This window comes from Sorex araneus, chromosome 1, assembly GCF_027595985.1.
Source record: "Sorex araneus isolate mSorAra2 chromosome 1, mSorAra2.pri, whole genome shotgun sequence".
Lineage (NCBI taxonomy): Eukaryota > Metazoa > Chordata > Mammalia > Eulipotyphla > Soricidae > Sorex > Sorex araneus.
The window spans coordinates 292,924,144-292,949,663 of NC_073302.1; the positions used below are offsets into that span (position 1 = coordinate 292,924,144).

Sequence of the window (25,520 nt, forward strand, 5' to 3'; positions counted from 1 at the left end):
AATGGAGACAATTTTATAAACATGCCACCAGACTGGTCAAATGTGCCCTTCAGCAATATAAACAGTCTTTTGTTTGCACACAGGACAGTGGTTTGTTCCTTGGCACCCTGATGCCCATAATTTCTAGAGCTCTGTTAGGAAAATTGAAAAGAGTAAGAAAATCTGGGATCTTTGCAGCTCTGTTTCTCCTAGTAAATTTCTCTGATATGTGTGTGTGTATGTGTGTGTGTGTGTGTGTGTGTGTGTGTGTGTGTGTATTCAATTCAGGAAGGCTCTACTAGTAATGTCACTGGGAATACAATGTTTTCACTGGTTTCTTATTGTCGCTCAAATGTGAAACCGTTTGCTTTAGTAATAGCAAGAACCATGTCTTCCTGAATCCCCCTTCTGCTCTAAGATTCTGTGCCCCAGTAAGGACAATACTGCTAATTCAGTCTCTGCCTTGAGTCTTAGTGACCACCCCCGAACATGAAAACATTGCCTGTCTTTCTAGACACAGAGTGTCTCCAGAGAAAAAAGAGCTCTGGATGTCACATTCACCTAGAGCTGGTCATGGATCGAGATCCAAAGAAAAACCAAGTCAGACTAAAATAGGAGAAGAATGAGTGCTGGTGATTTCTCTCTGTCCAGTACTGACATCTGGCTTGCAGTCCCCCTGCGTTTTATTCCTGTTCCATCAATGACATCACTGAGAAACAGGCACTAAGGATTTCCTCTCCCTTCAAAGGCTGGTGCCTGCAGTCAGCTGGAGCTGCACACACGTTCCCTGTCTGGATCTGTGGTTCCGCCAGGTGAGGGAAACCCTCAGATCCAGAGGCAGCCATGCCCTGAGCTACATAGTGTCCAGTTCACAACGTGGCTAACATTGACCCTCTTTTTTGTAGAGGATGGCAAAGGTATTTTATTAGTGGTAATTAGGCGCAGTCTATAAATTCTGCCATATTTGCCAGCTTTCAGGCGCTTTTGCAACTCCAGCAGCCCACTGAGAGAAGAAGCAGGTAATTATGCAGAGATAATGCATTTGCAGCAGAACCTTGTCACCATAGAATGGTCCCCTACTGATAGATAAATGTAGAGGCAAAGGCAACGTACTTATTTTTTAAAGCCAGAGCCATCTTTTGGGTGACACAATTGCAGCTTTTGTAATTACCTATCCTGTTTTAACAAATGGAAGGTTGTAGATTTAATCATCATGCCTGATGGAGGACTGGTGTCTCCCAGAGACGGGAGTGAGGGCGGCGGCAGCAGCTTGCTGTGTGCAGACCTATTAGTAAACACTTGCACCGACCTGAGCCATTCCGAAGGGCTTTCTTTCCAATGGGTAGATCTTTGATTATACATCTGCTCAAATCCTAAATTACATTCCTGCCAGTGAGGACGCACTGTGTCTTTGCTTGTCAGTGAAAAGTCATCTGGCCAGTTATTATAATCTGGCACTTTTATTTTATTCCAGGGGTGGAGATTGCTTCATCTGTAGATTGAGGGTTGCATGGAGTGACTAGATCGATTTAAATGACTCTGGTCCGCCAGAGTTCCCTGTGGACATCTCTGTATTGTACCCAACAATAGCAATAGGTCACTTATATAAGCGCTGTGTGTGAAGCACCCTTCTAAAATCTTCATACAAAATTCGTATTCCAGCTATCGTATCATAAAAACCGAGTGCCAGATATTCTGATTTGACCCAGGAAGAACTCAGAGGATTAACTTAGATAAGCTCTTAGAGCTGAGAATGTGTGGACAGTTGCTTCTGTTGAGTGGTATTACTTCTGTCTTCCTCACTGTGTATCACAGTTACTGTAAGTGGTAGGGCATCACATCCCCTGTGAGCGGATATAAACTTCAGCCTGTCCAACACCATCTCTGGTGACTGTACCCTCTCCCATGGTGTAGCATGAATGCCAGTGATCTTATGTGCCAGATCTGCCAACATATTTTACTTCCAAGGGATTTCAGTACCTGGGAAGTTGGGAGTGACTTCTTCCCGAAGTTTGGTATTTTACAGCATTGAAAAGGTTGAGACTTTTCTCTTAGCCTGAAGGAGAACACAATACATCTACTTTCTAAGACAAAAGGCAAGAGAGTGCTCTGGAAATAGCTCCAGGGAATTCTTTGGGGTGGGGGGTGGGGGTGGAGGTATGGCCACACTCAGCAGTGTTCCGGGCTTACTGTTGGCTCTGCATTGAGGGGTCATCCATGGCAGGGCTGGGGGGACCATATGAGGTGCTGGGGATGTTTGGTCATAGTGCAAGGCCAGCACCCTGTACTAGCCACCCTGTACTAGCACACTGTACTTGCCACCACCCCCTACCCGCACACCAGTAGCTCTAGAAAATTCTAAAAGAAAGTCATGATGTTAAATCAGAGAGTTTGAGGTACTCAAGTTGATTTTAAAAAGAAAAATTATTTCTTCTCATGGCACCACACAAAATATTTGCCAGAGAGGAAGGTTGGTATCTAAACATTGGGCAAACTAAATTTAGAAAAGGTGATATTTCCTTTTTTATTTGGATAGACCACCTTCATTATTGGGAGATGAGAAATTACAGACCTGGCATGGTTCTGATGCAAACAATAACATAGTTTGGGAGAGGTCACTCAAAGGGTTGGGTACATGCTTTGCTGGCAGTTGCCCAGGTTTGAACCTGGACACTATGTGGTGTGTGTGACCCCCCATATCCACCACCCCACTATGATATCTCTGAACATGGTCCCCAAGTATTCTGCCCGCACGGCAGAGCCTGGCAAGCTCCCCGTGGCATATTCGATATGCCAAAAAGAGTAACAACAAGTCTCACAATGGAGAGTTACTGGTGCCCGCTGGAGCAAATCGATGAGCAATGGGATGACAGTGCTACAGTGCATGATCCCCAAACTGAAAAAAAAAATAAAGACAAAAAATTACAGTTTTGTGGCACATTGCAAACACAGGACGTTAACTTATAAATTTTTAAAATAAAGAATACTTAAAAATAAAATAAGTGAAATACTACTTTTTCCCAAATAGGCAACTTGTCTTATAAGAAAGCTTTATGGTTGCTGAATAAATTTTATTTTGTTTTCTTTTTTTTTGTTTGTTTCTGGATTGCACCTGGTGATGCTCAACTATTACTCCTGGCTCTGTGTTCAAGTATCATGCCTGGTAGTCTTAACCATATAGGATGCTGAGGATAGAACCTGGGTGGGTCATGTACAAGGCAAGCATCCTACCCACTGTAATATAGCCTCACACTGAGAAATATATATATATATACACACATATATATGTGTGTGTATTTACATATGTGCATGTATATGTATTTACATATATATTTTGAGGGGTAGAGGAATATTGGGTTACAACTAGTTGTGTTCAGGGCTTAGTCCCGGCTTTCCTGGGGCTCCAACCCAGGTGGGTAGAATGCAGGACAAGCACCCTGCCCTCTGTACTGTCACTCTGGTCCCTGATTGCTGTATGATTGATGATGATACTTTGATCAGTAACTTTGAAATGCACTACCCACTGCAGGAAACTTAGTTGTGTCTATGCTTGCAAGCAATTTAGGGGGTTTTTTTTGAGGTGGTGGCCATGATAGTGTTTTGCAGATACAATGACTTTTTTATGATTTGTTGCTTTATACAGTTATTTTAAGTACAATTGAAAGATTTAAATGAAATGAAAATAAAACCTCACACATTCATATGAAAGTTAGTGATTTGGATTCAGAAAATAATGTAATCAGTAGGGTTTTTTTAGGTATTTTTTTCTCTATTGATGTTAATTTACCTATTCATGGGCAAAGAAAATCATTTTTGTTAAGAAAGCATTTTAAGATTCTTCCCAACTTCAGAAAAATTATCAAAACTATAGTGTTACATAAATTCCTGAAGAGTCTCTAGACAAGATATGGGTTGAAGTTCATGTTCAGCCCTTTTAAGGCTGGATGCATTTGTAGAGGTCAATTTACTTTATTGAACCTCTTCTATTATGTCTGCAAATGTCGATAAAGCTCTTGTTAGATTTTAATGAGGATTAAAGTATGGAATTTACTGTTTTACTGTAAAGTTTTATAGGTTATTTACATGTTTGCACTGCTTTACAACACATAGTCTGAGTTGTGGGAGTTTGCGTATGTATACATACATACATACACATTTCTATCTAGAAAGAGAGAAGAGAGAGAGAAATAGACTCTCAAGCCAATGGAATAGAATTGAGAATCCAAAATAGATTTTCACATTCCTTTCCTAGGCATATGAACAATTTTACTTCATGTTTTATTCATGATGTCCTGTATAGAACACATTTTTATAGGTTTTCATCTCAAGTAACTTATTTTTCCTAATGGTTACCTTCTCTTACGTTCATACTTTAAAAGTTTTACAGGTCACTCATCACTGGGAATCCTGCACCTTATGTTTTGTGTAATTTTTGTATTCCATAACGGTCTACTATGAGGGCCCCATGTCCTTGGGACAAGCATTTCCTTTTCTTCTTTGCCTCTCTCTCTCTCTCTCACTCTCTCGCTCTCTCACTCTTGCTCTTCCCCATAAGTCACATTCTCCTTGGAATTAATATCAAATCTTAACAAAACTTAAAAAAAACTTGATCAAAGTAAGTTTTTCCCATTTAAGTTTTCAGATCAATTTTTTACATTGGTCTGTTATGAAAATTCATCACCATTTAATTTTCTTATATTTATTCACTAAAGGACTGGAGCGATAGCATAGCAGGTAGGGCGTTTGCTTTGCATCTGGCCAACCTGGGTTCAATTCCTCCGTCCTCTCAGAGAGCCCTGCAAGCTATCTAGAGTATCCTGCCCACACAGCAGAGCCTGGCAAGCTCCCCGTGGCATATTCAATATGCCAAAAACAGCAACAACAAGTCTCACAATGAAGATGTTACTGGTGCCCGCTTGAGCAAATCAATGAACAATGGAATAACAATACTACAGTGCTAAATATGACCTTTTGAAGTGTCTACATTTATTTCTTATATGTAAATTTTAGTTCTGTATTATATGAATCTTAAACTTGATCTTTCTATTGAACATGGTGGGTTTAGCTTCATACTATGATATGTTACAAGACATATTAACTAGTGATTCCTTTAATATGTCTTCTCATACTGTCACTGTCACTGTCATCCCGTTGCTCATCAATTTGCTTGAGCGGGCACCAATAGCATATCCATTGTGAGACTTGTTGTTACCGTTGTTGGCATATCGAATACTCCACAGGTAGCTTGCCAGGCTCTGCTGTGTGGGCGAGATACTCTCCGTAGCTTGCCAGGCTTTTCGAGAGGGATGGATGAATCAAACCCAGGTCGGCTTCATGCAAGGCAAATACCCTACTCCACTGTGCTATCACTCCAGCCCCTTCTCATACTATTTGTGCTTATCTTCCTAAAGAATATCCAGGGTTTTTCAACCTAGAATTATCTTTGCAATCAGGTATTCCCTCTGATATTTTTGAAAATATTGTCATATTTGTATGCCAGATCATGGGCTAGAGCAGCCCCTTGTATATATTGCTTTTTATTGTTTCCTTAGAATTTAATTTCACAAACTCCCTTTACTCTTCACTCTTCCTCTCCCACTCTTTCATCCTAGCTAATTCTTTTATTACTTAAGATGAAACCATATATTTTTATTGCAATCAATAGACCAAACAAAGCTTTGGTACTACAAAGATTTTAGAAGCATGCATTCTCTTGATTTGTGTTCTTTTGAATCTGTCCTGTGCGCTTTCTTTTTTTCTGCAGCTGCTCTTCTCCTCCAACTAGGGAAGACCTGTGTTGATTACTTTGTCCATTTTTTTGAAGAATTAGATGCCATAAATTGATTAGAGACACTGATGCATCCTGCAATAAGAAAAACTTTAGGTCTAATCCAGGTTTTCCTAATTGATTCTTCAACTTTCTTTCCATGTCACAGAGCCTGTTTCATCAAATTGATCTGACCAGAAGTGGTTAAAAGTATGTCATTTTGCAATGCGTGAATTTAATGGGAAATTCCCTGACCACTATTATATTTGCCAGAGCTCCTTTTCTGCTTGATGCTGTCTTATCATAGGTTTACATTTAAATTTTCTTTGCACATGAAATAATTACGCAGTTTTCCAATATTTTACCTTGTTATATAAAAATAATATAGAGTGGCATATATACTTTATAATTCTGTAAATGAGTAGGAAATCATTTAGTGGGTTTTACAGACACTTTTATCAGATACACCCACAGAGAAACTGCAGGTGAAAATTGCAAACATTGGGGCTGGAGCAATAGCACAGCCGGTAGGGCGTTTGCCTTGCACTCGGCCGACCCGATTCGATTCCCAGCATCCCATATGGTCCCCTGAGCACTGCCAGGGATAATTCCTGAGTGCAGAGCCAGGATTAACCGCTGTGCATTGCCAGGTGTGACCCAAAAAGCAAAAAAAAAAAAAAGAAAATTGCAAACATTTATTACATGTATGTCTTACTATCATAGATCACATTGAACTGTGAAAAAGTGCTAAAAGATGTCAAAGTAACTCATTACCGAATGTGAACTCATATTTTTGCCCAATTCGCTAATTGAAAAACTCTGTGTGTGTGGGTGGGAGCACTGCAAAGCATCAATGATTTAGCTGTCGTATCCCCCGAAATATGCTGTTTTATTCAATAAAAGTAGAGAATATAAAAATACATAGAAATAAGGAGATTATCTACTGGAATACCAAATCAGCAAGGCAGGCCAATGACAACAGTAAACTTTTCTAATAATGCTGCAACAAAGGATAAATGTATTGAAAAGAATGAATGGAGCTCTGCCACACACCAGACGTTCATGAAAATCTTTCCAACATGAAGGCTAATGCAACAGAGTACCTAGAAGACACAGAAGGTAATATTTTTGTGTGTAGTTTAGGCTGATATTTCTCAGGGGAAACAGAAAATACAAGCCATAAAATAAATATCGACAAACCAAACTACTTCAGAATAAAAACAAGTCTAGTTCTCACTAGACTAGACACTATTAATAAAATGAAACAGTAAGTTTCACATCTGATAAAATATGGTCAATGCCTGTAGCTGACAAGACCTTGTGTCTAAAATAGTGAAAAGCATCTTTTATGATGCAATAACAAAAATAAAACTACCCTATTACATAAGTAAAAGACTGAATCCAACTTTGGTAGAAAAGTCATAGTTGGCATAATCAGTAAAAGAAATAAATGCTTCATCAAATCAACCCTGCACACCAGTGAAATGGAGAGAAGGAAAGAAAAGAGAAATGTTAGATGTTGAAGGGAATGTGAAGCCCAGACCTTTCATACACGACTGTTGGGAGTATAATACGGAATATCTGTTCTAGGGAAAAGTATTCTTGGTTCTATGGATGACCCAGTGATGTCACAGGGGTGTTGATTAAGAGAAATGTCAGCCCAAAAATGCTTCTGGGTAAATGCATAGTGGAATCTCATAAAATGGAATATTGCTCAGCAATAAAAAATGTAAGACAGGGCTCTAGAGACAGCTCAGCAGGCTGGAGCACATGCTTTGCATGCCTGATGTCCAGGTTTCATCCCCAGAACTACCTGGGGTGCCCTGGGCAGCACAGGCATGAACCACCTCTGAGCACCAAGATAGGAGTAACCCTGAGCACTGCTGGGTGTGACCCCAAAACTCAAAAATATAAGAATCAATGGTTCAAACTTCCATAGAATTTACAGTAATAAGAATTTAATTATGCTTTAATTATGTCACTGGAGCGATAGAACAGCAGATAGGATGTTGCCTTGAATGCTGCTGACCCGGGTTCAATTCCTCCATCCCTCTCAGAGAGCCCGGCAAGCTACCAAGAGTATCCCACCCACACAGCAGAGCCTGGCAAGCTACCCATGGCATATTCAATATGCCAAAAAACAGTAACAATCTCACAATGGAGAGACTGGTGCCCGCTCGAGCAAATCGATAAACAACAGGACAGGACGACAGTGCAGACAGTTGTACAAATGAAAAAAAATAGTTTCAGACAGCAGCTATGTCATTTTCTTTCTTTACCTGAATTCTTATCAAGTTTTTATTTTTTGTAAATAAGATTGCTGTTCTAAAACATCAGTTTGGAAGAGGGCGACTTTTACATCCCAGACTAATTTCACCTGGCAATACATTTTAATAACTGCTAATGACAAAGCAGTAATTGTCAACCCTAAATGTGCATCAAAGTCCCCTAAAAACTCCCTGGGATTTGGTGTCAATCAGGTCTGGGGTGGAGCATGAAGGTTTTCATTTCTAAGAAGTTTTCATGTGTTGCCATAACCGTGGGTTAAGGAAGGAAGAAGCATTGAGGCTTTCTTGGTAAAGATGAAAGAACACAGAAAAATCGTTCCTTTTAATTTGTATTTCAAAGAGAAAGTGACATCAATATGCTGCACCTCCTGCTGCGTCCTGCCCTGGGAGCTAAGTCTCACTTGTCTGGCTGTGGTGAGTTCTGACCAGAGGGCACATTCCAAATAAATGCATTGACTTTTGCTGATAATGTGCTTCCCTCATATTTGTTCAACTTGAGGAGGGATGATCATAAAATGATATTAAGTCATGCCTTTGCTTTGGCTTTCGAAGGGGTTGCATGGCGTGTTTGAGCTCTTACTGTGCTCAACTCTTGCTTCAGTGAATATTACCATTGCACTGATGCAATGTCCAAGGTGAAATGCTGGGGAGGAGATTTACTTCTCCACCCCAGGGCAGGTTTAGTTACCTGAGTTGTCTTGGCCGATGAAGCATGAGTGGAACAGACAGTTCTGATAGAAGCAATAGACTCATCTGGCTGTTTTACCATTCCTTTATTTTCTTTCCGCTGGTAAAATAAAATGTCACAGATAAGCAACTCTTTCTTAAACAAAATGAGAGAAAAATAGACTTGCAGACAACATGAAACATGAATAGAAAACAAAAACTTATATTTGTATGTCAGAGAAATTCAGAGATTGCTATTATAGAAAAGTGTAGAGAAAATTGGAAAATACTTTCTACTTATCGCTTTTTTGGCTGGTTATGTGTATTATTTTATATATCATTATTACAATAATAACCTCACAAAGTTTGTTACAAAGAGTAGCCCACAAAGAAATGGCAAGATATTTCTTTCATATACTATTTCCATAGTATATGAAGAAATAAAACAAAAATAATGAGCGATAATTAAGTACTATTATATATATAATAGTATTAAGTATTGCATAAATGTCAAGTATATATAATAGTACTTAATTAAATACTGTAGTATTATATATATTAGTACTTGATTATTGTTCATTATTTTATGAATTATAGATATGTTATCTTATATATATGAGTTCATATATGTATAAACAGCAAACTTTATTAAGAAATTTGTTTCTTTAGGGGTCAGAGTGATAGTACAGAGGGTAGGGCATTTGCGTTGCATGCGGTCAACTTGGGTTCCATCCCCAGGATTCCATATCATCTGCCAAGAACTTCCAAGAGTAATTCCTGAGTGATGTTCCTGGAGTATCCTGACAGTGTTGCCAGGGTATGACCCCAAAACCAAAAAAAAAAAAAAGAGGAAAAATTTGTTTCTCTGGCACCAATATTGAAATTAATGGGCAAAGTTAAGACAAATACAGAAAATAACAGAAACTCCATATTCATCAGAATTTATTTTCCCATTCACAGTTGATGAAGGAAGGGCTGGAGCAATACTGAGTAGTTAGGACCCTTGCTTTGCATTCATATGACCCACGTTCCATCCCTGACATTCATTCCAGATGGTCTCATGAGTACCACCATGAGTAATTCTTGAGTACAGAGCCAGGAAAGACTCCTGAGCACCTCTGATATGACCCCCAAACCAAAATTCAAACCAAACCCAAGCAAACAAACAAAAAAATCCATAAAGTTGAGGAGGTATAGCAAAAACTTCCAGTAAAAATATATGCCCTTCAAAAATTTGGGCTCAGAAAGATAATACAGGGGATAAGACACTTGCCCTTCGTGTGGCTTACCCTGGCTTGAAACCCCGTACTCCATACGATTACCAGGACACTGCCAGAGTGATGAAAGAAGACCCTTAAATTTTAGAGATGTTTGTGCTGAGGGAGCTTGTGTTAATGCAGGGACTAGTTTAGTGAATTCCAGGTAGGTGTTTTATTATTATTGGGAAAGGTCACAGAAAACTTGTATGAGGGGAATAAAGACCTGTCGAATAAGATAAGGTTTCTCGATTTCTTTCTTTCATCCCCTAAACAGGTGTCCAGAGGCACCTGCTCCTTTCCAGGTGTGCTGTGTGTATTTTCTGTGGTGTGAGCAGGAAATCAGTCTGCCCTCACGGAGCACTTTCACTCAAGGGCACAAAGCAAACAAAAGGAAAGTTCTTTTGGAAATGGAAAAACTGCAGTGAAGACAATGATGAAAGCAATGAGGAAGGGACATGGCTGTTGATGGAAGCAGGAGGGAATTACAGGGATGAGAGAAGTTGAAGGAGTGAGCAGAGAAGGTCTCATCTCCATGAAGACCAGGTGTTTGAGGTCTTCTGCCTTGTGCCAGCTATTAGGTATGGGCCTGCCATAATCTCCCTGTGGCCAGGGCTTCCTATGACTAGTACAATAGAGAGAACTAGACAGATACATATCCCTTTGAGGATAAGGGATATATGAGGGCATTTCCTTTGTTGGACTCTCTTCAATGATCAGTTTCAGAGACATGTATGCCTTATTTATTTATTTATTTATTTATTTATTTATTTATTTATTTATTTTGTTTTTAGCTTCATGAGCCTGTTTTGGCCGTAAAGCATTTATCGGGACATGTTAAGTTGTACATTATAGTTAAAATGAAGATGGGAGTGTACAGTTATCTGGGAAGTTGAATATAAGCTCTTTTCTTTGGAATATAATTTTGGTTGCACTAAATTGTATATAATGCCTCTACAAAAGAGTTTCTCAACCTTTAGGAGCGCAAAATATTCCGTGCTGCCAAATGTTTAGTCACCAGGATATTCTCCTGCTTAGTTCTCCTTAAAACAATGACAGGAGAAAAAAATAACTTAAAAACCCTCAAACCAAATTATATAAGACACATGTTAAACCAAGGAAAAAAACTAAAATTTGCAAGTATTTCAGTAGAACAATCAGTAGTATTATCTCTGAAATAAATCCTAATTTAGTCAAAAGCAAACTAAGTCACAATAATTTATTCTATGTCATATTAGGTATACATTAAAAAATCAATCTCAAAGTTTTATTAAAGGAAGTATAACTGGGTCATTTGCTTTGCGGGTTGGAAAAATGTGAAATGTGGTCCCATTTCAATGATTGCTGTTGTATAAATAAATTAGTGGTGCCCATCGTGGAAACTGAGAACACATTTCTTAATGCATTCAGGTGAAGATGAAATGCATAGCATTTTGTGGATTTGCTCTTATATCTCTTATAAGTCTGACCTATATCGTAGTGATTATATATTTATAAAGATGAATGGACAGATTAAGTCCTTCCTAATACTTGAAACAAAGTCTGGCTACATTTTCCACTTATATGAGGAAATGAGCACATAAATTCTAGCCTTCCCCATTTATATTCATCATAGCTTAATTTTGCATAGTTTGACCAATTATCAAAAAACTAAAATAAATATTATTTATCTAATCATCATTCCAAAACTCTAGACTACCTCATTGAGGTGAGATATTTTTTCCAGTGACTTCTTAGACATAAGCACACACACATATGTAAGTCGCTAAGAATTAATAATTAACTTTTGATAAAATCCTATTCCCTCACATTAGGTAAAAAAGAGCATATTTTAATACTTTACATTTTATTCTTTTATGTAATTCTTTTGAAAAGAAAGAATATGTTTCATTTCTATTTTGACCTTGATGTTAGCCAAGAGAGTCCTTGTGGTAACTCAGAACCTCTGGATATAGAAAAGTAATTATGGGCAGCAAACACCTTTTGCTCATGCCTTGCTTTTTCGGGAAGAAGGGCTACTTTCTAATTAGTTGTGCCAAGGATCTAATTTGCTGCTGCCAAGTCCACCTGCTCTTCTAATCACCAACATGTTTGTGTCTAGTGGTAACATTACCTTCATTTATTATCATCTAATCTTCAGATTCATTTTCAAGTTGAATGACTCAGAAATTTGAATGGCTGCTGTTCCATCACAGTTCCTGGGAGAAACAAGCAAAATTTTTTTCATGATCTAGATTCTTCATACTCAATTAGAAGCTGATTCAAATATTTATAGATTATAGGCTTCTAACAAGCTGGGTCTCATTCCCCTGACCCTGAAGGAGCCTCCAGTAAGGCATCATCGGAAGGACGAGTAGAGAGAGGCTTCTAAAATTTCAGGGCTTGGACGAATGGAGATGTTACTGAGACCGCTCGAGAAATTTGATAATCAATGGGATGATGATGATGATGATGTTGTTGTTGTTGATGATGATGATGATGAGGTTTATAAATAGAAAACACACACACACATTTGGGCTACACCTGGTGGTGTCCAGGGACTATTCCCAGCTTTGTATTCAGGGTCTGATCCGAATGGTGCTAGAGGGACCAAATATGGTGCTGGGGATATAAAATCTGGGCCTCCTTCACACAAGTCTGTAGTGAGTCTCGTGAACTAGCTCTCTGACCCTAATTTAGTGACAGTTTTAAGTTCTCTGAAACTTAAACATACCTTCCAGTTGTACTTTTTTCAGGTTGAAGAAGTAGAAGCTCTAAGGAACAATTATTTTTCACTTCCATCCTGTAATCAGCTAGTTATAACAATTTTTTAAAAAACATCTGAGTATTCCAGAATCTATGAGCTTTCAGTCTTGGTGTTGCTGTGTTCTGTGTTGGCGAGACATGTCTTAGTATTTGTTTGGATTCACTCTGTGCTTTGCCCTAGTTTATTATATATAAGGGAATTTAATTATTTTACTTATAATACAATGAAATAATCACATCCATCTAACTGAAATTAACTCTTGTGAAATGTGTTTTAAAATCTAGGCATCATGGTTTAAAATATGTTAATGATAGTGTCTTACACATACAATGTTCCAACACCCTCCACCAGAGTGTCCCTCGGGCCTCACCAATCAAACCCCATCCTGCACCAGGTAAGAAGTTCTCTAGATTGGCTCTCAGATTCTGTTGCCTTCAACCATTTTTATTCCTTTTCTCTATATCCCATTCTATGTGAAAGATCATTCCATACGTGTTCTCCTTCTGAAACATGTTACTCCCCATGAGACATTCATTAACGCACCAGCAAATTAAGTAATTTCATGTTGAAATGAACTCTTTACTGAGGCAAAGGTTTAAATCTGAGTCCAGACACTTTAATGGCTATTAGTTATAAAACTTTCTTTTAACGGGCACAAACATTGCATGAGTTGATCAACATAAAAAGCAAACCGAGAAGATGCTTCGGGAGTTTGTAAAGCTTGTCTTGCTAGATCTGAATTTTTAGTACATGTTGCACTTAGGCAAGTGACTCTTAGGTGATGACATTTTCTTTCAAAAACACATGTTTTTAGCCCACTTCGCCGCGCCCGCAGCCCCAGTATGACTGAGGAAGAGGAGGGAGCTGCTTTGGACACCAGCAGCCCGCCAGCAACCTGCAGTATGTGACTTGAGCGTTTCCGCCAGGTCCCCCGTGCGGGGGCCCGGCGTTTCTCTCTTTTTTTTTTTTAATCTCTCTCTCTCTCCTTCAACCTCTCCTGAGCACAGCACAGCCTCCACCCCACTTCTCTGAGCACAAAATGGAGAGACGCACCCAAATACACGGCGCGGCTGGCGGGAGATCGAGGGCAGGGAAGTACCGGTCTCCGCCCACATCGGACACTTAAAGAGAGTGCAGCCACATGGGCTTTCCCACTTCACCTCGTCCGCAGCCCCAGTATGACGGAGGAGGACAAGGGAGCTTTCCCACTTCCGCCCGTGCGGGGGGCCTGGTATTTCTCTAGGTTTTCCCATCTTATGAGCACCATAAAAGGGTAAAAGATTGTAGTGATAGAATTTCAGACAGAATTTTCCCTGGATTTTAGACAGAAACCCAAAACCGCGCGGCCGCTGCTGTGGCCGCGAGACCTAATGTCATCTTAGTATCAGAAATATGTAATGGTTCCTTCTTAATGGGTCGGACTTTTGTGGGAGATCCTAACAAGAATAGTAAGTATTTTGTTGAAATATTGAAGGCAATCAAAGTGGTAGCCATCTCTCTAGACTGAACTAAGCTATATCCCCAAACCGGCTGAGAAGAAATATCCTTCTTTCTCGGGAAGAAACACGGCGTGGTGTCAAACATAGTGTGATGTCCATTAAGCAAACAGACCTGGTGGCGTGGGAATGGGATATAAGGGGAAAAATTATGTACATGGACCAGCGGGACACTGGTGGTATCTCGAGCCGGAGCCGATATCAGCGCAAGACCTTTGGTTCCAGAAACTGCTTGCAGACACTCTACTAGACTATCAACTAAGCCAGAGCCCCACGCCGGCTGATGACGGGAAATAACCATCCTCTTTGGTTTTTTTTCCCTTTGACAGCCATAGACAGCGTGGCGATTACTAAACAGGCGTGAACTCGGTGGCGCGGGGCAAGGGGGAAAAAGAAAAGTTATGTAACAAACAGCGGGACTTAATATCTCTATATTCTTAGCAATGGAGAACTATCAAATGCCTCCTTGGCAATAGGACTGTCTTTTTCTTTTTGGGGGGAAACCCCAGCAACGGTAGTGAGTTGTGTGTTGAAACATGGAATGTAATCGGAAAAAAAAAAAACACATGTTTTTAAGTATAGAAGTTTTCATTTAAGAACACATGTAATGTATAACAGCATATTATACATATGGACTGGAGCAATAGCAGAGCAGGTAGGGAGTATACAGTTATCTGGGAAGTTTAATATAAGCTCTTTAGAATATAATTTCGGTTGCACTAAATTGTACATGGTGCCTCTACAAAAAAAGTTTTTGTAGAGGCACACATTTTACATTTTTCCAACCCTCAAAGCAAATGACCCAATTATACTTCCTTTAATAAAACTTTGAGATTGATTTTTTACTGTATACATAATATGGCATAGAATAAATTATTGTGACTAACGTAGTTTGCTTATGACTAAATTAGGATTTAGTTACCGTTTGTATAGTTAGTTGCCATTTAGTTACCATTTAGTTACCATTTGCCTTGCACACTGCAGACTGGGGTTTGATTCCTCCATCTCTCTGGAGAGACTGTCAAGCTACCGGGAATATCCTGCCCACACAGCAGAGGCTGGCAAGCTACCCACGGCATATTTGATATGCTAAAAACAGTAACAAGTCTCACAATGGAGATGTTACTGGTGCCCACTTGAGCAAATCAATGAACAGGACATCAGTGCTACAGTTAATACATATAAATATGTATAATAAGTGCCTATATGTGTGTATATATATGTATACGTTCGCTTTGATATCAACTTAATGATAAAGGAAACATGTGAGTTTTCAAATGAAAAACATGGGGGAGCACGAAGGACGAAAGCATTTGATGGCGAGAACTTCCCCTGACTAGCCCACAGTGATGGACCCAGGGAACAGAGAAACAGGGCCTGGGCCCCAGACTGGTTGGTAGTGAGTTTATTTCTCTCTCCTCCCCAGCGTAGTCCAATCTCTCCCCTCACAACACAATCATAGTCGTAGTTTTGGTCGTGGTCCCAAGTCATCATAGTTCCATCACCCTAGTCTCCTTGTAGACCTCAAAGTCCTCTACTTCTTCCTCATCTTCTAGTCTCCTCTTTCCCCTTATACCATAGTTGTACAGAAATCATGAAGGGTGGGGGCACATATAGGTGGGGTTGAACATTGTCATAACAATAAACAGAGGTAAAGCCACTCCTTCAGGGGAAGTTCTAAGAGATGAACTCAATGACAAAATCTCGTGTCAGGGTTCAGCACTTCAGATTACTAGGAGATTCGCTCAAGGGCGAGATTCCATCCAGTGTGTACTGCTTTATTCTTTCCTCAGCTAGTAATCCATTTAAACAATCATAGTAAATTTGCTGCTTGTAATATTTCTAGTCATTTTGTATGAACACAGTAAGAGACATATTAAACTTAAAGGTTGGCTTTTTATATATACTTCTTGCTATATATCCCCAACTACAGGCCTCAGGCCAGGTTGCTCTTTCCTAACCCCAGCAAGGTCCTTATTCAGTTGCCTCTTTTTGGGTCATGACAGAGTTTGTTTCATGACTGTGCTCTTAATTTATTTTACTTCTTATGGAGTTTTGGCTGTCTCTCCTAGAAGCCAGGGTAGCTTATGGCTTGCCCTGATACATCCAAGTCCCTCGGTGGGATGCACCTTTTGGGGTATTAGGAAGTAAGGGAAACTGAGGCTGAAGTCAGGTAAATATGATGGATGCCCAGGAGTAAATATTATTTGGATCAATTGACTCCCAGTTACAAAAGCATAACATCAACTGTCTTCCTGTGTCTATACCGAAAGACCATTGCTAAATCATACAAGTGACATTAAAGGAAGAGAAAAGCAATATAGGATTATTAGTGCTTGATGGAATTGGGTGTGCCTCAGGGGCACTGTTGTGGGAGTAACTCAATAAACCAAAGCTTCCTGCAGGAGGATAATAGACAACACAATGTTATCCAACATCTTCCCTTTTCTGTTTGCAAAACACACACAAAATGAAATTTCAACCCACCCCTGAACCCAGAGCAGTGTTTGTAATAAAATGCCCGATCATTACTCAACATCATGGTTGACAGTAGCCTGCACTGTCCAGAGGTGGTGAAATCATTTTGCCACATTTTAATGAGATGATGCATCTCGATGAGGTTTGAGGAGCTGTTCCTGCAACAAGAGCGGTGGTGATCATAGCAATGAGTCTCTGGAGAGGTTCAACCAGAAGTCTAACAAATTTGGGGGGATGACAAAGCAGTCTCGGAAGGGAGCTAAAGAACCTTTTCCACAGGTCCTCTGATGCTGGCTGACTTCTTCTCTGATTTTCTTGTAACTTCCAGCTGAAATTCGTTTAGTGGGCTGGAGTTTGGAAAGTTGAGGAGTCTCTGGTGATCTGAGGGTCATCAAGTCAGCTGGATAAATCCGATTCCTGACAAGATGTAACGGAACCCAAAGTTTCTTTGTGTGGTTGTCATCTGTTGGAACAAAAGCATAGACTTTTCCTCCTACAAGGAAACTCTCCAATACATTCAAGTGAGGAAATACCTTGTCTTTGTTTTTTTTCAACATTCTCCATGTCCACTGAACGTGGAGAGGTGGGCGTAAAGCTACAGTGTCTCCTAATAAAAAGGGGTGGCCTCAGGATTAGGGGGGATAGTGGGAGGTGGAATGGGAATTCTAAATCTGCTTGACATTGTTCAAGTAAATCTCGTCTGCATAAATTCAGAGGTACGGGTGCTACGTAGATCAGGAAAGTGTCTGTAACGCCCTCGGGGCCAATACATTCTAACCGTCTGGCACCCTGGCGGACAGAGAAGAAGGCATCATGCCTACTCTATGCAGACTGTAGGGTATTGCCTGCATGGCCCAGTTACGGGGCCAATATTGGGTAGAGATGATAGAGATGTCAGCCCCCGAGTCAGTCATTCCCTTAAATTTCTTTCCATGGACCTCATGAGTTTCAAGTAGGCAGTTGTCCTCCCTAAGAGCAACAACATGGACGATCAAAGGGTTAGTGCTACCAAAGCCTCCCATCCTGGGGAGAGTGGACTGACCGGGCACAACAAAAGGAAGTAAGAGAAGCTGAGCATTTCACGCTCCCTTATCAGATGTCCAAACAGTTGGCACTGCAGTAATAATTACTATCACCAGTATAATCAGAATCAATGACCCCAGTATGAACAGTAATTCCCTTAATAGTCAAACTGCTTCTCCCTAAGAGTAGGCCTACAGTGCCCCATGGAATTGGTCCCTTTACACCAGAATTTAATGTGTAGGGACACTGGGCTGGGGTTAGAGTAACTGTATCAGGGCAGGAAATATCCAAGGAGGCATTCCCTGCTATGGCGGGCTTCAGTGAATCTACTGACTGGAGCTCTGGGACTCCACAACCACATTGGGAAGAGGGGCTGCAGTCCGGAATGTCCCCTGTTTAACAGGGCCTGAGGCTGGCCCCCTTGCTGGTCCTGCGAGATAGGGTTACATAGCATCAGATCTGGCATGGCAGTCCTTGGCCCAGTGGTTTCCTTTCTTATACCGGGAAAGGGGCCAGGGAGGTGCTTTTCTCTTATACTGCGGAAGGGGCAAGGTCGTGCTTTCAAAGAAGCAGGAGGTTCCTTACAATCCTTTCGAAAATGAGCTGATTTCCCACAGTTGAAGGATCTATTCTGAGCTTATCTCTGTACTGCATAGGCCTCAATGTCATTCATCTGCTCCTGATGTTTAACAGAACCAACATTACGACATGCTTTCATGTACCCCATTATGTCCTCCTTTTCCATCATGGGGTGCAGAATGGCCTGGGAATCCTCATTAGCATTCCCAAAAGCCAATTGTTGCTACAGGTTTTGCTGAGTCACTTTACACCTAACCTGCCTCTCAATTGCATCCATCAACCTCCCTATAAAGTCTGCATATGGTTCCGAGCCCCCCTGAACAATCTTTGTATAGCTTCCCTTAAATTCGGCATCTGCTCCAATCTTCTCTCAAGCCCACAAGGCTGCCTCATGCACAAGAGCAAAAACAGCACTAGGCAAGGTGACTTGCCTTTTTGGGACAGACCATTTCCCTTTGCCTATTAGCATCTCACAAGTCAATTGAATCCCTGACAACTTTCATCCAGAATGACTTAAGTCGTGAAGTTTTGCCCTGGTCTCATCACTGAGCCACATCCTCCACTGCATATACTGAGAAGGGTTTACACTATGGATTCTTGGGGTACCCAATAGGTTCTTCTACTCCATCTTATAAGACAGTCCTTACACTATGGAGCTGTGGGTCCATACGCAGCACAGGCCTTTTTTAAATGGCTGAGTGAATCCATCCTTAACCCTTGGTAAGATAGAGGTTGCTTCTCCTCCGGCTGGGCTGGGTGATGGGGAGCTGGTCCCAGGCATCCTGGAGTGCGTGTGGCTGAGAAGTGAGAAGCCTTCTCTACCGAGCCACTCTTGGACTCAGAACCCGAAGAAGTGACAGCAGGCTCATCATCTGCATCACTTTCATCTGATGCACTGGAAGTGGAGCTATATGGAAGACATGAGGGTCGTTCTGGTGGGAACATTAATTCACCAGCATCAGAAATATTTTTACTTTGAGAGTGTGTTTCTACTGGAAACACATAGTGTCTCTTTTGGGACTTGGGCAAGGGAGGAGTTGAGGGCATCTCATCCCTAGTACCCTCCTCCTGAGCTGTACTTCTCCAAAGCTGGAGAATAGAATTAACAATCTCCCATGTAACCCAAAATTCCATGGGGATCTTAGTCCCCTCCTTAGATGCCATATAGGCACTTTTCTTAAATTCTTTCTGAATCTTGGTCTCTAGAGTCCCTTCATCCAGGAACCATGGGTTTATTTCATAATCTACTTTAAAGCAGGCCGAGAGTTGGTCTCTGGAAACGGAGTCTTTGGGGTCCCCTGTTTCATGGGAGAAATACTAAATCAAATCCATAAGTGAGTTGACCTCTTCAATCTGGCTTGAGAGACACTGGAAGAGCCCAGGAAGGCTCAGAATATGTCCCATTTTAGTGGGAGGTACAGCTAAGATTCTAACTCCCAGCACCCTAAAAGATAATACTACCCCACTCTCCTCTGAATAGGAGGATACAGCTAGGACTTAGTTCCCAGTAACCCGAAAATTTATTCTCTATAAGTGGGGGTTGACTGACAGTCTATACCTTTAGATGCCTAGTGGGTGGTTCTGGCCCAGGCTCGGGGCGCCAGCTTTGAGTTTCAAAAGAAAGGTGGGGCAGCTCTTAGCTACGGAACACTTGAGTTCTCCTGAGCCACCATCCCTTTCTTTTGAAATTCACTGTATCACTGTATCACTGTTATCCTGTTGTTCATTGATTTGCTCTGGAGGACACCAGTAATGTTTCCATTCATTTTAGCCCTGAGATTTTAGCAGCCTCTCTTTATTCATCTTTCGCAATGGTGCCACATTGGAGACTCTTTCAGGGTCAAGGGAATGAGACCCAGCATTGTTACTATTTTTGCCATACCAAATATGCCACGGAGAACTTGCCAGGCTCTGCCATGTGGGCATGATGCTCTCAGTATTTTGCCAGGTTCTCCGAGAAGGAGACCTAGATGATAAGAGGTTGCATGGCTTCAAATGTGGCCACACACTTCCGGGAGCTTTGTTTTATAGTCTCTGGATCTTGGGCATTGATGAGATTACATGGTGTCAGGGAGGGGCAGTTTGTGGGTGTGGCTGCCTAGTTACTGGAAAATGGAGGATCTGGGTTTTTGAAAACTAGGATTTTGAAACTCATGAAAATAAATTAAAATAATCGGAATAGTAATTTAATTTTATATTTACATTTTAAATATATTTTATATTGTTTTAACATGAAGCCACTGATGTTCATTATGATATATGAAACATTTCCTTTACTCTAGGTTTATATGGGAATCATGTACGCTGTTACAATGTAAGGTTGGAAATTCAATGAAAAAATACAGAGGAAAGGATTTTTACCTATCATTATGTATGATTTCAGGGCTATTTGAGAAATTCTGATGAAAACATACTGCCTTCATTGAAACTCCCCTTCCTCAAAGAAAGTCAGTAGTGTTGTTTAGTAGTGATTTGGTAGGAAGAAAATGTAATTTATGTAACATAAAAGCAAAAACATCATATTTGCAATTGTAATAGAAGTGTGCATATGACAGGTTACGGCTGCCTTTGAGGGACATAATAAAGTTCAAACTAGGAGGATCTTCTATCATGTACCATGCTATTAATGTAAAAATTCAATAAATTGGCAGGTGTTTTAGCATGCATTCAACTTTCAATATCTGTTTATCTTCTTTCTCAAAAGTCATCATTCAATGTGCAGGGAGTAATTACTAGGAAATGCAATTATTAGGGAGTAACGATTAGCGAGACAGAAGTAAAAATCTTGCAGTAATTTATTTTGAATTAAAAATAATTTTGTCTTTCAACAATATATCTTGATTTGAATGCTCTGTTTAATGGATTGGGTTTATTACTTAGTTTTGAAATATTAAAATTATTAAGAGGCTAGGGAAAAAGAATGGCAGTAGAAGCAATTCCAGTTCTATATGCAAATGATAATATGGTTTACAGCAGATGTTTTTTATCCCACAAGTCTAGTTCCTGTATTCATTTGTGACTTTTGGGGCCTCATACCAAAACACATCTTTTTTTCCTCAAGTCCATAATTACAATACCTGTTTACATGTGGGAAATAGTATGGTACGTATTCTACCTTAAATACAGCATCTGCGGCACTATTCACCATAGTCAGAATCTGGAAGCAACCTGTGTGCCCAAGACCAGATGAATGGATAAAGAAACTATAGCACATCTACACAATGGAATACTATGCAGATGTCAGGAAAATGAAGTCACGAAATTTGCCTATAAATGGATGGACACAAAGACTATCATGCTGAGTGAAATGAGTCAGAAGGAGAAGGACAGATACAAAATGACTGCATTCTTTTGTGTTATATAAAAATATATAATAGAAGGCAATTATCCATGGTCATGGAAAACAAGGATTAGGAGGTCTGGTCAGTGGTTGGAACTAACTACAAATGTGTATGAGGCTGAGGGTAGGTAAGATAGAGGAGGGACAGTATGGCAATAATACCTGGGAATGATCAGACTGGACAAGATCTCTGAGGGTGAAAAGTAGGAAAAGGGATATTCTTGATAACCTTTCAGTATCAATATTGAAAACCACAGTGCCCAAAAGGAAGGGAGGAGAGGGAGAGGGAGAGGGAGGAAGAGAGAGAGAGAGAAAAAGAGAAAGAGAGAGAAAGAGAAGGAGGGAGGGAGAGAGAGAGGAAGAGAGAGAGAAAAAGAAAGAAGAAAAGCTCCTGCCATAGAGGCAGGCGGGGGCTTGAGGTGGGGGTGATGGCAGGAACCCTGGGGCACTGGTGCTGGGAAATATGCACAGGTGGAGGGGTGGGCATTGGAAATATATCTGACTGAAATCCAATCATGAACAGTCTTGTAAGGATATATCTCAAAGGGATTCAATAAAAAAGTTTAGCAACAACAATAACAACAAAATAAATACAGCATCTGGAAATGAAAATGTTATAAAAAAATTCTCAACATGCATACATTTCATACATTCATTTTCTATTATACTTTAGCTCACTACCAATGTTCTCTGAAGGCAGAATTTTGTTCTGAGATTCATGGATTAAAATTCTTTGAACATATGATTTTTGAAACTCTGATCAAGGCTTCGAAGAAGTAAAAATGCACACGTATGATTGTTACTGGAAGTTGGATAAATCCTCTTCAAGTTATTTCTATGAAATATGACCACGTCACTTATTTGAAGTATAGTCTATGGATGCTCCTGAAATTGCTAGCCTTTCAGCTATATTTAAATAGGAATAGAACATGGAATTTATTGGCAGTACAACATTTGCAAAATATTTTAGTATCCTGAGTAGATGCAAGAGGTCAGCTTGGAATTTTAAGTATAAAAAAATGTATCCCTGGATTTTTAATTTTTCTGAAAGCTTGCCTTTATTCTTTGCATCATATCCATTAGTGGTGCACTCCTAATGGCAAGACAGCCCTTCATTGAATTCTTTCTGCTTCTCACAGCATCTTGTTTTTGTTTTTGAAATATTCTCCAGTTGCCTCCTCTCTCAAATACATTAATGCAATTGCGTTTAAACTTCAGATCGTTCAATTATCAGAATAGCCCTATGGAGACAACACATGAAGCAGTGAGTCATTCACCCATTTCCCGTCTTTTGTTTCCTTGTCTGATTGAAGGGTTCAATAAATCGCTTCAGCTCATAATGACTATGAAAGTTAAATACTATTTTTATCCATTCAGCTGGGTTTTAAATACAGCATGTGGACCCATCATTCCGTCATGGGCAGGAGCTCTGGAAATTCTTGACAGCTTATAATCTTCCCTGCTCATATTCACAAGTGAAAATGATTATACTTAAAAGCAGGAACTTTACACCCTGATTTTTGAATCATCTTTCAGGAAGGCACCGCCACCGTGAAAATCAGTGCTCTTTCTCATTTGTGTGAAAGTTCTTTATCTGAGAGAACAAAGCTTTCAGGGTTTTCGGGATTAAACATGCTACCCATTTATAATCATTTAAGAACTGAATTGTATACATTTTAATTATCTGTGATGGCAATTCTGACTCACTGATATGTACATTTTCTTGTATTAAAATTCAGTTATTTGTAAGTCCATTTGGTAGAAAGCCTTATTATTATAATGGCAGAAATATACAGGCTCTTCGCATTATTTCTGTGTTGGCAGAAAAAAATGCAAATTCCTCCTAATCTAATGTAAATAATGCCAAATCCTTTCACGGGTCATTGTTTACTCTGACATATATTTTTAATTTTATTTTTTGTGTGTGGTGGAGGTGTGGGGTAGAAGCTGGGGCCACACCTCGTGTTGCTTAGGGTTTACTCCTTCTGAGCTCAGGGATCACTCTTGATGGTGCTCTGAGGATTGAGGTGCCGCATGCCAGCATGCAAGGCTCGGGCCTTAATGCCTGTTTACTCTGGCCATGAGAACCATTTTTCCATCATATCTTACACTACCTGAAGCCACATTTTTTTGTCTGTGTGTAGTTCATTTTTCTTAGTGGAATAGAGATTGCAACAGTGCACATTTTTCTTATTTACCCTGCGGTTTGACATCCTAGACTAACGTGGTCTATCATTAACTTTAGTCCCAGTCAATAACTGATAACTGTAGTGAATAGTTGATAACTGGCTGCCTGAAAATAGTCATAAGTTTATCTAGTCCGAGTGTACAGTTTGCTGCCGAGTCTTTCCTCAGACATGACACCTATGCATAATTGGTATTCAAATCTCACTCCAAGACCATGGTGCAAATGTTTATGTCAGTTTATTTACTTTGGCCGGTTTCCTATGTTTAATTATTTCTTAGTTACTGTGTGTGTGCATGCGCACATGGATTTTTCTTCTCAAGTAGAATATAAGCATGATAAAGGCAAGAACTTGAAATATATTTATATCACGTCTGGTGTACATTAGTGTCCATATGCAGAAAGGGAATGACTAGTGCATATCTATATGTATGATAATAAATAATGGTTGAATTAGTGAATAAATGATTGTTGAATTTCACATAACTAATCTGGGTTTGATCCCTGGCACCCCATTTAATAATTGTCAGCTAGTACATAACACCTTGTATGTGCCTTTTTAGTGCTCCCTCTGTATTTCTCTATAAATAAATAAATAATTTTATTCATTTTCATTCATAAGTCTTTTAATTTCCTCATCATCAGTCTTTATTTCCTCTCTGGATAACAAGAGGTTCATGGCAGAGCCTGGCCAGCTCCCTGTGGCGTATTCGATATGCCAAAGACAGTAACAATAACAGATCTCATTCCCCGGACCCTGAAAGAGCCTCCAATCATTGGGAAAGATGAGTAAGGAGAGGCTCCTAAAATCTCAGGGCTGGGAGGAATGGAAATGTTATTGACTCCCAACCCCGGCACCACTGCTTGTACCTTCTACCCTTGAGGTCTGTGAGCACTGCGGGCCCAAACCCTGCTGGGCGTGCCCCCGACAATCAAAACAAAAAGAAAATAAAGATGAAATCTTGACTGTAACAACAAGAGAGAACCTGAAGCAAATATGCTAAGCAAAATAAGTAAGAATGAGAAACAACCTATGGCTTCACTCATGTGTGGACCTTAACAAGGAAGATTAGACATTTTATATAATATATTCCACATAATTATAGATTATAATTTATGTGATAATGGAGAGAAGATTTATAAATAGCTTATAGATAATATGAGGCTATAAAATAAATAACCTGCCTTCAATTAAAGTAATTTATAAACAAAAGTGGATAACTGATAACTAAAAAAATACTTAGCTCATAATGAAGCAAGACTAGACACAAGTCTTCAAAACACAATTATAAATTAAGTGATGCATATAATTGTGAAGATAAAACAGAATAAAAACGGAATGAGAAGTACAAAGTGTTGAAAAGAAGGCATTTCTTTCTTTGTTGTTTGTTTTGCTTTTGGGGTCACACCCAGTGATGCTCAGGGGTTACTCCTGGCTCTGCATTCAGAGTGACCATGCTGGGGGGTCATATGGAATGCTGGGAATCGAACCCAGGTCGGCTGTGTGCAAGGCAAACATCCTACCCACTCTGCTATTGCTCCAGCCCCAAGAAGTCATTTCTATCTTGTAAAAATCCCAGAGAGCTTTTCTCTTGTAATGGCAGTAAATGCACATGGGGGCCAGAACAGTTTCCCCTGCACATTCAGACTGGGGCGTCCAGCTGCCTGAAAGGCCTCAGACTTGATCGTATTTCGTTTCTCCTGGGCCCAGCCAGGG

General features: G+C 40.0%; 1 protein-coding gene across 1 annotated transcript in view; it reads left to right on the forward strand.

Moving 5' to 3' along the window:
• The window catches only part of ITGBL1 (integrin subunit beta like 1), a 256,659-nt gene that overhangs the window by 162,712 nt on the left and 68,427 nt on the right, over positions 1 to 25,520 (forward strand). The gene's annotated exons all lie outside the window — the stretch shown is intronic.